Genomic DNA, 13,971 nt, shown 5'->3' with positions numbered 1-13,971 from the left:
TGTTCCCAGCCTGGGAGGGAGAAGGCACAGCCTGAGCACAGGTGAGGGGCAGAAGTCTTGAGAGACGAAGTGACAGGTCTCATGCCTGGTGGACTTCAGTTGAATGAAACTGGCCCTGAGCCTTTGCTTGCTGCTGGGCCCTGGGCCTCTCCCTGAGCTCTGCAGACTCAGGAGCATGTGAACATCTGTAACTCCAGGCTTGGTTAGATATACTGTGAACTGTGCTATGGGCAGATCACACCTGGCAAGGGCATCAGGGAAGGCTTCCTGGAGGATGCCCTGAAGATGAACTTGGAAAGGTGAGGGTGGCATGGCTAGGAGGAGGGGAGTGATTCAAGGCTTCTGAGGCTCTGAGCCTGGGTGAGTGGTTGAATAGTGGGGCTACAGGCAGAGGCAGGGAACTTGAGTTTTATTTATTTATTTATTTTTATTTATTTTTTTAGCTGAGCCATCCTGCTACCTATTGGCAGCTCAGCAGCTGCTCAGCTCAGGCTGGACTCGAACCGCTGTTGCTCAGAGCTCAAACTCTTGAGCGAGCTCTTAACCAACTGAGCCACTCGGCCGGCCTGGGAACTTGAGTTTTAGATACACTGATCAGTGTCCAGAATCTTGGAGGATGGACAGGGACCTGTGAGGGGGGCCCAGGGTGAGAGGAGGAGCATGGCATGTGTCTCAGGCTCACTCCCCCATCTACAGGGCCTGCTTGCTGCCTGGATTTGACCTCACCCAGCCCTGCCACCCACCGCTGTGCACCCCAGCCTGGGCTCCATGCCCCTGAGATCAGGCTGTCCTGGCCCCATTCCTCACCCCACTCTGAGCCTTCATGTAATCCCTTCCCAACTGAACCTGCCCTCGTCTTCCACCCAGAAGCCTCTTTCCTTCACTTCAGCTCCCCCAGGAAGTCCTCTAGGATTTTTTGTGCTGGGCATTTTCACAGACCCCTCTCTTACCGCTTGTGTTCGATCATGTACCCCACATTTTAAAGAAAGGAAAATTGAGGCTCACAAAGGCAAAGTGACTGCCCACAATCATAGAGCTGATCAGGGAGTTAAATCTGGGTCTGCTGACTGTGAAGTCCACTGTACCCCAAAGGCTAAGCAGGCAGGCAGGGAGCCTGAGGATCACGGCTGCTTCTCCTAGCCAAAGTGCTCTTCTGGGTGCCCTGGGGGATTTCATATTGTACTAACAGGAGAGGTGAGAGCTTGAGAAAAAATATAGCACTGTGGTTAGAAGCATAGATCTAAGAGCCAGAGTGTTTGGGTTCAAGTCAGCTCTGCTGCCTCCTATACCTCAATTTTCCCTTCTGCAAAATGGGATAATAATAGGACCTCATAGGTTTATTATGGGGATTAAATAGGCAATAGAAAACACTGTGTGTTACTGTTATTATTATTTCCTTTCCTAAAGCCCCTCTGCTCAATCAGAATCCACTGTTTCTCTGACTCTGGTCAGTGGTGGTCACCAGGGAGTTGGGGTTCCTCTCTGCTCTAGACTGAGGACTGAAGGCAGGAGGAAGTATAATTCCCTATTATCTCCATTTTATAGATTAGGAAGCTGGGCCTTAGAGAGGAGAGATCATTTTCCCAAGGTCACAGTTAGGGACAGAGCCAGGATTAGAACCTGGGCCTACGCAGACCCTGAGCCTGACATCTTCACACTGTACTAGCTGCCTCCCCAGCATGGCTGTTGACCCTCTGTGGGCAGGATGGGGACATTTCCCTCACTAGGAGACCCGAATGCCCTTTCGCTAGGTCTAAGTTATGCACAGCCCCCTTATGACCAGGAATGAGGCTCAACCCTTCTCCCCAAGCTCCTGTGCTGGGCCAGAGTCCAGCCCACACCTGCAGCTCAGGAGTTAGTGACAGACCCACTCCCATCTCAAACCCAGTGGACCCTGTGACTGGCCAGTGGTGGGGAGTCTGGGCATAGAAGTGAGGCCCAGGCTGGTAAGGAGAGAAGATCATGGGCTCTGGAACCAGGTGGCCCCGGGTTTGAATTCAGTTCTGCCACTTGTTTATTGAGTGACTTTGGCTACGTCCATCACCTCCCGGAGGTCATGTTTACTCAGCTGTAAAACGAGTGGAATAAAACATCTCCTTTACTGAAAGCTTGTTGCCTTGAGGTTGGTGCCTGCTAGGCACCTAGTGCCTATTTGTTGAATGACTGACTGACCGACCAGATGCATGTAAAAGGTTTGTTAGTGCTGGATCTGGCTCAGGAACGGCAGCTTCTGGGGAACGGCTCCTCGGTACCTGGCCCTGTCCTGCGCTGCCTCTTAAATGTAGCCTCCTGTCTAGTCCTTCTGTCCTGTTCTGCATGGGCCCTCAGCTGACTAGGACACCCCCACCAGGCACTGCTGCCCTCCCCATCCCCTGGTCTCTTCAGTGCTTTCCAGCCAAGCCCCCTGCTCCAGCTTCTGAACATGCCCCTCAACCCCCGCCACTGTCGCATCTCTGGCCCCGCTTATGACCTTGGACATGAAGCTTGTCTCTTTTCAATATCTTATATTCACCCTCAACCACACTTTACTTGTCCTCATAACATTTATTGTTTGGTTCCTGTATAGCATCCAACAGTAGAGGCCTGGCTGGATAAATTATAATACATTAATACTATACAAAACTGAATACTCACAGTTGCACAGCAGTTACAGACTTAACCTTGATGGACTCAGAAAGCTTGAAGTCAAATCCCAGCTCGACCACTCATTAGATGACTTTGGGGAAATTATTTAAATTTTCTGTGCTTCAGTTTCCTCATCTATAAAATGGGATAACAATAGTAACTACCTCTAAAGTTTTTGTTAAAAATTAGCAACTTAGAATGGAAGCTGTATAAGGGCAGGGATTTTGGTCTGTTTGGTTCATTGCTGTATCCCCAGTACCTAGCTTAGTGCCTGGCACATAGAAGCTATTCAATAAATATCTGTTCAATAAATTTGTGGAATAATGAGGTAATATGTGTTTGTTTGTTTGTTTTTTAAGATTTTTTTTTTAATTGGGGAATTGGAGGAGTGGAACAGCATTAGGGAATTGGGGAAGGGGAACAGACAAGTTGCTGTCTTTTGTTCTTCAGTCTAGTTGTGGAGGACGTCGCTTCACTGGCTCATGTTGGTATTGTGATCATTGTGCTCTTCCCGGGTTAGGCAGTTGCTTGCTGGCCATTGGACGGCTGCTCACAGCGCTCACGGCCACTCACAGTAGCTCATGGAAGCCCACTGAAGCCTCACTGCAGCCTACGCCATCGTCGGCGACTCACAGCAGCCCAGCTCCAGGTCGAGCCGTTGTTCACCATCTTAGTTGTAGAGGGCACAGCGTCACTGGCCCTCATGTGGGATCTGAACCGGGGCCCTGCTGCTCAGAGCTGGCGTCCCAAGTCAGCTCTTAACCAACGTGCCACGCAGCTGGACCTGAGGTAATATCTGTGAAGCATCACTGTCCAATAGAAATATAAAGCAAGCCACAAGAACTGAATCTGCATTAACTTTGTAAAAACCACCAGCCACACCCTGTCACTATGGGACCCTGTCCCACCCAACTCAAGCAGCACCACAGGGGCACTGTCAACACAGGGTCAACCAGCCTGGCCCATGCACTTAAAGAGGTGCTTTCAGTGGCTGAGCCTTATGGGCAGCCAGCAGGTGGCAAAAAGTCTAGGGGGCCCTGGGCCTTTTGCTAAGCTGCCCCAGGCCCGATACTGGTGGCAGCCAGCTTAGATTCACAGCGAGGCCACCCACACACACTACCGGTCCAACACAGGCAGCAACCAATTGCATATAGCTTTGTAGCTCCTACCAGGTAGCCCCAGGCTGATCACAGGCAGGACTGAAATTGGCCTGCATGGGAGCCCCTCCCAAGAGGCACCAGAAACAACACACCCAGAGGCCAGCTTCAGACTACACCAGAGCACTACCTGATTAGCCCCATAAGCAGCACATCCAAAAGGTGGTCTCAACAGGCAAAAAAGCCCACTCGGGTAAATCCCCCTCTGAGGGGTCAGCCCCCCCCACAGCAGTTCATATGCAGTGGGCGTAGCCAATCCTCACAGCCAGTCAGCCTGAGAGTCAATCCCATCCACTGATGCGCCAAAAGCAATTGAGGCTCAACTACAATAGGAGAACACACACAAGGGCAATCAGGGAGACTGTGCAATGGACCTCACAGGACACCTATTACATAAGGCCATCATGCAAAGACTGAGAAACACAAGACATTTACCTAATACACAGAAGCAAACACATAGAGGCAGCCAGAAGGAAGAAACAAAGAACCGGGCTGGCCGAGTGATGTGTTGGCTAAGAGTTGGATTGGGATGCCAGCTCTGAGCAGCAGGGCTCTGGTTCGGATCCCACATGAAGGCCAGTGATGCTGTGCCCTCTACAGCTAAGATGGTGAACAACAGCTCGACCTGGAGCTGGGCTGCCGTGGGCTGCCGTGAGCTACCGTGAGTGGCTGGCGGCCAGTGTGAGCGGCCGGAACCTGCATGAGCTGACAAGAGCCACTGTGAACGGCCATCCAGTGGCCAGTGAGTGATCTGGCTTACCCAGGAAGAGCACAATGATCACAACACCAACATGGGCCAGTGAAGGTCCTCCACAACTAGACTGAAAAATAAAAGGACAGCAACTTGTGTGTTCCCCTTCCCCAATTTGCCAATAATAAAATCTTTGGGAAAACAAAGAAATCTTACCATTTGTGACAACATGGATGGACCTAAAGACCATTATGCTAAGGGAGATAAGTCAGACTTAGAAAAACAAATACCATATGATCTCACTTATACAATATGTGGAGTCTAAAGAACAAAATAAACAAACAAAACAGAAATAGACTCATAGATACAGAGAACAAATTGACAGTTACTAGATGGGAAGAGGGTGGGGGGCTGGGTAAGAAAGGTGAAGAGATTAAGAAGTACAAACTGGTAGTTACAAAATAGTCACGGGGATGTGAAATACAGTTTGAAGAATATTGTCAATAACATAGTAAAACCTACGTATAGTGTCAGATGGGTACTAGACTTAACAAGGGGGATCACTGCATAAATTATATAACTGTCTAACCACTACACTGTATACCTGAAACTAATATAAAATAATATTGAATGTTGACTATAATTTAAAAAGATAGTCATGGGGATATATAGTACAGCATAGGGAATATAGTCAACAACATTGTATTAACTATGTACAGTGTCAGATGGGTAATAGGCTTATTGGGGTTATCACTTTGTAAGGTATATAAATGTCTAATCATGTTGTTTTGTACATCTGAAACTAATAAAAAGAAAAAATATATAATGCAAGCCACATAAATAATTTTAAGATTCTTGTAGCTAAGTTAAAAAAGTAAAAAAAATACTGCTGAAATTTTAATGTATATTTTAGCATAATATCCAAAATAACATTGCACATGAAATAGAAGTTATTAATGAAATATGTTCCATCCTTTTTCTCTTACTAAGTCTTTGAAATCCACTGTGTATTTTACACCTATAGCACATTTCAGCTATAATAATCTTTTTTTTTATTCAAAAAGAACTTTATTGCTTTTTAACCCCTTTCAGAAATCATCATAAATATAATTGGACTCAGATCCCCATCCTAACTATCACTGTTGACATGTAATATAATGTTTTTCATATCCCAAGTCCAAAATCATGTTATCTGTTGTAGACAATTTTAGTGGAACAGACTGCAAAGAACCCTAGAAATGTCAATTCTGCTACATCTGACATTGACAATATATTTTAAATTTTATAAGTTTCAGGTATACAACAACATATTTTAAAATTATGTTTCAGATATAAAACATTATAATTTGACATCTGTATACACTACAAAGTGATCACCCCCAAATGTCTGGTTACTATGCATCACCATACAATGGACCCACTTCATCCCTATTGCCCTCCCCCAACCTCTGGTAACCACTGATCTGTTTCCTGTATCTGTGGGTTACAACAATAATTTCACAAGCAGTGTTAAAGTCAAACATAGTCCTGGGCTGGCCGAGTGGCGCGATGGTTAAGAACTCGCTTGGGATGCCAGAGGGCCCCGGTTCGGATCCCACATATGAGGGCCAGTGACCACTGCCCTCTACAGCTAAGATGCTGAACAACAGCTCAACCTGGAGCTGGGCTGCCGTGAGTCGCCGGCGACTGCGTGGGCTGCAGTCCCTGTGGCAGTGGATTGCCATGGGCTACCGTGTGTGGCCAGCAGCCAGCGTGAGCGGCCAGCAGCCGCAGTGAGCAGCCGTCCAGAAGCCAGCGACTGATCTGCCTCGCCAGAGAAGAGCGCAATGATGGTGCCAACTTGGGCCAGTGAAGCAACATCCTCCACAACTAGATTGAAGAACAAAACGACAGCAACTTGTCTGTTCCCCTTTCCCCAATTCCCCAGCACTGTTCCCATCCCCCCAATTCCCCAATAAAAATCTTAAAAAAAAAAAAAGTCAAACATAGTCCTATAAAAACACAAAATTGTCTTAACAAATACTTTAATTTTTAAATGTAATTAAGTAAAATTTAAAATCTAGTTCCTCAGTAGTACCAGTCACATTTCAAGGGCTCAGTAGCCACATGTGTTTAGTGGCTATCAGATTGGGACTGTACAATGTGCCCTGTGTAAGTTAACTTCCCCTATTATTACTGGTCGGAAGATGTCTGCTTTAGTTGAGTGAAACAAGCAAGTCACTGAGCACGGTGTACAACATGATTCCACTTGTGCAGAGACGAACCCCGCCCCCAAACTATTTATAGGTGTTAAATATGTAACCCGGATGTAAGCAGAAGCCTCCTTGCCTTATGAGAGCTTCCGGTCCCAATCCATGAGAGCAGCAGAAAAAGATGAAATATGCAAGATGCCTGCTAAGGAGGGTGGGCTCAGGACAATGGAAGGCCTTTGTGTTAGCTCCATGAGGAGGTGGTGAGCTGAATTGCTTGTGTAAAGGCGGGAGGAGAATTTGAATTTTCTGAGTCGGGGAAGGATGGGTGAGGGGCAAGATGGTGGAATAAATGGGGCAAAGGGCCAGGGAACACCTTATTGACAGGAGATGGCTGAAAGGACTTTGAGTCTATCACAGAGATGATGCTTAAAAATGTTTGCTGCATGGGGCATAATGTGAACCCTTGGTGAAGTGTACTTGAGTGACCAATGTCTGTGTGCATGAGTTTTAGGGCAGAATTCACATAAGCCTGAGCTACTCACTTGGGTCAGAGAAAAGAGACGATGAGGGCAGAACCAAGGGCTGGAGAAGGCTGGGAGACCAGACACAGAAAGGCCCCCCTTTCCCCCAACGCCTGTCTTGGAACTCAAAGAAATCTGGCGGCAACTTTCAACTTTCCGTGGTTCATTGAGGTGGAGGTTTCAGCCCATCTCAGCATCTCAGCTACATCTCAGAGTACATCTGGATTCCTGTATGTTTATAAATGTCCAGAAAAAGCCTGAAAGACTCCACACCCTTGGTGGAGGCTGCCTCTGGGAGGACAGTGGGTTTGGAAAGGTGAAGTGGATTTTCACATTTGTTTTCTATGTCTGTGTTGCTTGAATTGTTTAAAAAAATATTTTAATAGTGAGCAAGGAAATACTTTTAAGTTCAGAAGAAAAAGAAAACCACCCCCCTCTGTACCTCCCTCCCAGCCATCCCAAGGAACACATGGCTAGTGTGGAAAATTTAGAAGGTAAATAGGAATAAGAAACAAAAGTCATTAACGCACTACTCAGCTCTCCTCAGTCACTGCTGAAACGCTGAGAAAATGTCCGGTCCCTGGCCTGGACCCCTGTAGCACAGGCCCTTATAGGGGCTCACGATTTTGCCCCAGTCCCAGCTTAGCCAAAGGTCATAGTGGCCAAAACAGTTGATTTAGGACCCAGGTGCTGTGAGGAGTCTTGTCCTCTGTGCCTGGCGTGCCCTGGTGGAAAATGGGGCTCTTGCTTTAGCATAAGGCCTTCTGCAGGCCTTGGGTATATCTGGACTCAATCTGGGGGCCATACTGGGCACATGGGAGCCCCAATTGTGGCATTGAGGACACTGGCTTCTCACGGCCTAGAGGTCAGGAGTTTGGCCAACTCACTGTGAGCAAGTTACTTAACCTTCAGTGTTCCTTTTCTATAACATGTTGTGAGGGTTCCGTGAGATAATGTGTGTCATACATTTAGCACAAAGTGATCTTAGTAAGAAGGAAAATATTCCAAGAACTAATCTTTGCTCAGTTAAACTCTCCCGTCCTGGTGAGGGAGGTGAGAGGAGATAGGTTTTTTTCCTGTTAAATGTAGTGGGTGGGAAATGCAGTCCCAAGGGCCAGTATTCTGTTTGGTAGGGGCAGAAAGAGACAGAGTTACTGGAGACCCTGTCCTGGGGCAGTGGCACCAGCAGGGAAGCTGGACACTTCCAAAGGTCAGTGGTAGAAAATGGTGGGTGGTGCGGTGACAGTTGGCAGCTTTAAGGGCTGGGGTGTTATCACTGGCACCAGACCAGTATGGAGGCAATTGTGGATTCTAGTCTCCATTCTGCCGTCAGTGTGGCTACTGGGGACTGGAGGTTTCTAGTGCAGCCTTCAGGCTCAGACCAACCAAGTTCAAGTCAGGTTTAGTCACTTAACCAACTATGTGATTTGGGACAAGATCCTTAACTCTGCTGGTACCTCAATTCTCCCATCTGTAAAATGGGAACCATGATGTTACTAGGCTGTTGTGAGAATAATTGAAACACAGCATTTAGAAGAGTACCAGGCTTACAGTGAGGGCTCAAGAAGGATGCGAATTGTCAGTATTTCCTGTCTGCATCATTAGAGTTGCAGGTGGTCCTTGGGATTCTTTGCTTTAAAAGTCATCATCTTTCAAGTATCTGACCCAGACTTCTTAGAGGCAATTTAAGACCAGTCTCTCCTGTTTAGGTTTCCTGCGGCCCTGAAGAATAACACAGCTTTTGAATAACCGAGAAAAACATTCTCTATCCCCTGCATTTTTGTGGAAAAATGAAGGGGATGTCTCTGCTATAATCAGTCAATAATGCTTCAACTTTCCAGTCCAGAGCCCAGCCCAGGCTCTGATAGTTTCCATTCACATTTTCAAGACCAACTCGTTCATTCACAGAGCAAATGCTACCTTAGCCAGTTTGCAGAATAGAGTTGTGATCCATAGGGTAGGCCCTGGAGTCAGGTGGGCCTAGGCTGAACTCCTGGCTATGCCATTGCAGCATTTAACCTCAAGCCTCACCCTCTCCAAGAACCAGTTTCTCCACTCATAAAATGTACATTCATATATCTCAAGGCAGTGTGAAGATAAAATGAAAATCTGTTGAATCTGGACTGTCTTCAGTTGCAAGTAGCAGATTATCTGACAAAAACAATAAAGGTATTTCAACGTATCACACAAGTATTTGTAGTTTGGTAGCTCTGAAGTTGGCTCAGCAGCTCAGGCTCTTTCTGCTCTGCCATCCTCAGTCATCCTTGGTCTTTTGGTCACAAGGTGGTTGCTGCAGCTCCAAGCTTCACATCCTCATACACAACCACTCAAGCAGGAAGTAAGCGGGGACCCGAGCAACAAGTCTTTCTCCTTTAGAACCTCTTTTCCTCAAGAAAATCTCAAACTTGAGCAGGCACAAGAATTACCTGAACAGCTTCTAAAGTTATACGAGTCCTGGGCCTTCTCCAGAGATTGACCCTGTGGGTCTGGGGCAGGACTTGAGAACTGTATTGCTAACAAGTTCACAGACATGCTGAGGCACTGGCCCCAGAATTAGTGGTGGTTGGACTGGGGTTGTACCTTACCCTGGTGTTAACTTTGTTTGGTCCTTGAGAAAGGCAAGACTGAGGAAAGGATTGAAGTGCTGTACTTTATTTGGGAGATGCAAGCCCAGGGTGATGAGGGTGAGGAAGAAGGCAAAAAAAGATGCAAAGCAATGAGATGTGATGCATTAGGTACAGGCTACTGCTTCCCAAAAAGCTAACAGACAGCGCATTTAGTTGTATTTAGCAAGTGAATTTAGTTGGCACAAGAGACTTTTCTGGAAGGGCAGACAGGAGCCTTGGAGAGAGGGAGGAGGCAGTTATCAGCCCAGCTCCCTTCTTTTCCATCTCATTTCCTATTTTTCAACATTTCTCTGGGGAACATCTCCACAGTCCTGAACCATATCAACTGGCCTTTTAGGAGCCAGATCTCATGGCCTAAGGGGCAGTTTTTCATCTGAGTCTGAAAGTGAAGGGGTGGCTTGGTGCAGGTGGGTCCAAATGAGAGGGCTTTTGAAGAGGCAGCTGAGGCATCTAAAAGGGAACAGGGCTTATGTCCATTGCAGGTAGTACAGTGTAAATGGTGGTGATGGGTTGGGTCTAAAACAGATTTTTAAAACTGAGCCAATAGGATTTATTGATGAAGTGCTTATGAAGTGTGAGGGAAAGGTAGACATTAAGGTTTTGGTGGATGATGGTGCCATTTACTTAGATGGGGAGAGCTTGAGAGCAAGTTTGTTAGGAAAATTAATACATTTTTAGCCATGTTAGATTGGTGAAGTCTATTAAGTGGTCTAAGTCTGGATCTGAGGGGAGAGGTTCTGTCTGGAGACAAGAATTTGAGTCGTCGTCATATAGAAGGTATTTAAAGTCAGAATATTGGTTGTGTTTAAAGTCAGAATACCTAAGAAAAGAGGTTGGTTGAGAAAGGAGGTGAGGCAGAAACTTCGATTCTGGCAAGATATATACCTTTGGTGGCCTGTTTAACAGGTGGTGGGGTCAAAGCCTCCTTGTTGCAGTGGGTTAGGAGCGGGGGGTGATGGAGAATACAGACTTCTTCAAGGAGTTTTGTTGTAAAGAGGAGCAGAGAAATGGGGTGACACAGTTCAAGAGGGCTTAAGGGAGGATGCTTTTAAGGCATGGTGTGTTTGCAGGCAAGGGGGTCCAATAAAGAAATGGTTAAGGCAAGAGAAACGGGACATCTGCACAGGTTTAGTCTTAGAGAAGCTGAGAGTGATGGATCCGGATCACAAGTTAAAGGCTTGGACTTGGAGGAGGGGTTCCCCCAGAATGGTAGGAGGGGATGTGGGGTGTGTGCACTACACTGCAGGTAGGTAGGTAGAGAGGGTGGTGGGAAGATGAGGTATATGACTGAAGTTTGAGATGAAGTCATCCAAAAGGGCGTTGGAGATGGGGAGATGAAGTGAAGATGTGAACTAGGTTATCCGAGAGGAAAGGTGAGCATCTTAGATAAATGTAATAGTACTTTGGCAGTGTTGAGGGCCCATTTGAAACGTGGTCATAATTATGAAGTGTCAGGTTAGCAGCGAGGTGGGTGTTCTCTGCAATGTTCAGCTGTTTGGGTGGGTGTAGGTGCTGGCTAAGTGTCGGGTAAGAGTGATGGAGAGAGGGGGAGCTGAGTGTGGTTTTAGTGCTGGACAATGGAATCTAAGGTAAGAAGGGAAGTGAAGGGACTAAGGCTAGTATACAAAGGCAATAATATAAAGTTAATCATTGAACAAAAACACACACCTTTCTAAATACCAAAAACAAACAGCCAAAAAAAAAAAACAACAACCAAGAGAAAAAAAGAGAATACATAAGGACTATACAGAAAGATTCGGAATACATGTAAACACAACATATACAATACAATGGAATCAAGGCCAAACAGATTTATCATTTTATGCTGTTGTAAAAGGATTGAGGAATCTCTATGATAAATTTCCAGAATATATTAATAAGCAAGGTGGAGAAAAGTATGGTATGTTATCTTTATTTAACAAAGGGGGAATATAACAAAATTATCTTTCCATTTTTTTTTTTTTTTAGCTGAGCCATCCTGCTACCTGTTGGCAGCTCAGCGGCTGCTCAGCTTGGGCTGGACTCGAACTGCTGTTGCTCAGAGCTCAAACCTTTGAGCGAGCTCTTAACCAACTGAGCCACTCAGCCGGCCCTATCTTTCAATTTTTTAAAATGAAAAGATTAAATCAAATAAAAGAGGTTACTAACTGGGAAGGGAGGGAATAAGGTAAAGGACAGGAATAGAAACTAGACTTCTCTGAATAGATCTTGTTTTGTAGATTAGACTTGGAACTATGTAAATATTTTACATAATTAACCAAGAAATTCTTAAAAATGGAAAAATAAAACAGATTAACATAACTGTGTATCCAGTTAGTAGCAAACCAGAGAGAAGCCATACTAAGTTTAAATCAGAATAAACTGATCCTACAGGCCTAGCAAGAAATACTCCCAAGAACAAAAAGAAATGCAAACAAAACCTTAACCTGCCTTTTGTTATTCTGATACTGTTGTGTAATATGGAAGAAAACAATTGAGTACTTGTGATATTCAATTTTATAATTCAGGGAATAAATGAGAACTGGGATTCTCAGTGCTGAGAAAAAATATACAGATGTGTGACAGAAGAATTAAGAAGAATCTCTAGTCTTAAATTTGAATAGAAAGTATCAATATATGTTTTATCTTAAAAAAGATGTTTTACTTTAGAAAAAAAAACATGTCCCTGTGCACCAAAGAGGCCTAGAAACAACGAACAACACAGCATGGCATTCTAGAGCCTAGATTTTGGTCTTGCAGCCATTCACCACTAAAAGGAACCAGATTTTTGTTTCCTAGACATAACTGACACCAGGTCTGCGTGGAGCAGGAAATGTACAAGGTAAGTCTGGAATATCCGATCATACTAGATAGCAAGGGAGTTACCAAATACTAGTAACTATCAAAAGACTTGTATCAAAAGGACCTAGGAGCTGACATGGTCTCCACCGGACAAAAATAAGGACAATTTGAGCATCATCAAATTTAATAACTGCAACAAACTGAAACATGTAAGATATGTTTAATTCAGTGATCATGATACTAAAAACACTAAAATACCACCCAGTGGTCAGTTTTGGAGAATGCTGGTAAACCAATTCATTATTTTGAAAACTGGCAAAAGATTTGGGCATTAATCTTTTTTCTAATATAAACTGTAACTTTGGATAACCAAATAGCAGATGAGTTCAAGTTTCTCTTTAGAGCAGTATTTCAGATATTATATGAAGATATGGCAGAATTAGAATACCACCATTCTGCAACCTTTGATGAATTAATGGATCTAGGTATTGAGCTTCAATGGCTGCAACATCTAAAGAGACAACCAGACATTATGCATGTCCTGATGAAAGCATACAGTGTAAGGTTTTGCCACTAAATCTGAATCCAATCACACCTCTAGATCTATTAACAGAAAATACAAAGGATAAAGAAACCTGTTAGGGCTGGCCGAGTGGCTCAGTTGGTTAAGAGTTAGCTGAAGAGAGCACGAGCTCTGAGCAACAGGGCTGCTGGTTCGATTCCCACATGAGCCAGTGATGTTGCACCCAAGCTGAGCTGCAAACAGGTGGCAGGATGGCTCAGCTGGTGAGAGCATGTGCTCCTAACAACAAGACTGCCTGTTCGATGGTGGGCTATGCCTGCCCGCAACTAAGACTGAACTAGGCACCTTGAGCTGAGCTGCCACCCAGATGGCTCAGTGGATACAGCGTGCACTCTTAACAACAAAGCTGCCCGTTCGACTCCGGCATGGGATGGTGGCTACACCCATCCACAACCAAGATTGTAACACAGCACCTTGAGCTTAGAGGCAATGAGCTGCCGAGGCAGTCAGATGGCAACTGGCGCCCTCCAAAACTAAGACTGAAGAACAACTTGTCTGGTCCCACTCCCCAATTCCCCAATTTAAAAAAAAAGAAAGAAAGAAACCTGTTAAATGACACCATAAAGGTATAAAAGCAAAATCCAGATGGGGAAACAGAGATGAAGAAGCTGGGGGCTCAGAGATTCCAAAAAACATGCCAACCATTTGTGTTTAGAGCCTATTTGGATTCTCAAACAAACAAATTACTTAAAAAGAAAAAATTAGGGCCGGCCGAGTGGCTCAGTTGGTTAAGAGCTCGCTCAAGAGTTTGAGCTCTGAGCAACAGCGGTTCGAGTCCAGCCCGAGCTGAGCAG

The sequence above is a fragment of the Hipposideros armiger genome, unplaced genomic scaffold (genome assembly GCF_001890085.2).
Source record: "Hipposideros armiger isolate ML-2016 unplaced genomic scaffold, ASM189008v1 scaffold_138, whole genome shotgun sequence".
Classification (NCBI taxonomy): Eukaryota; Metazoa; Chordata; class Mammalia; order Chiroptera; family Hipposideridae; genus Hipposideros; species Hipposideros armiger.
Note: the sequence above shows the minus strand (reverse complement) of the source record.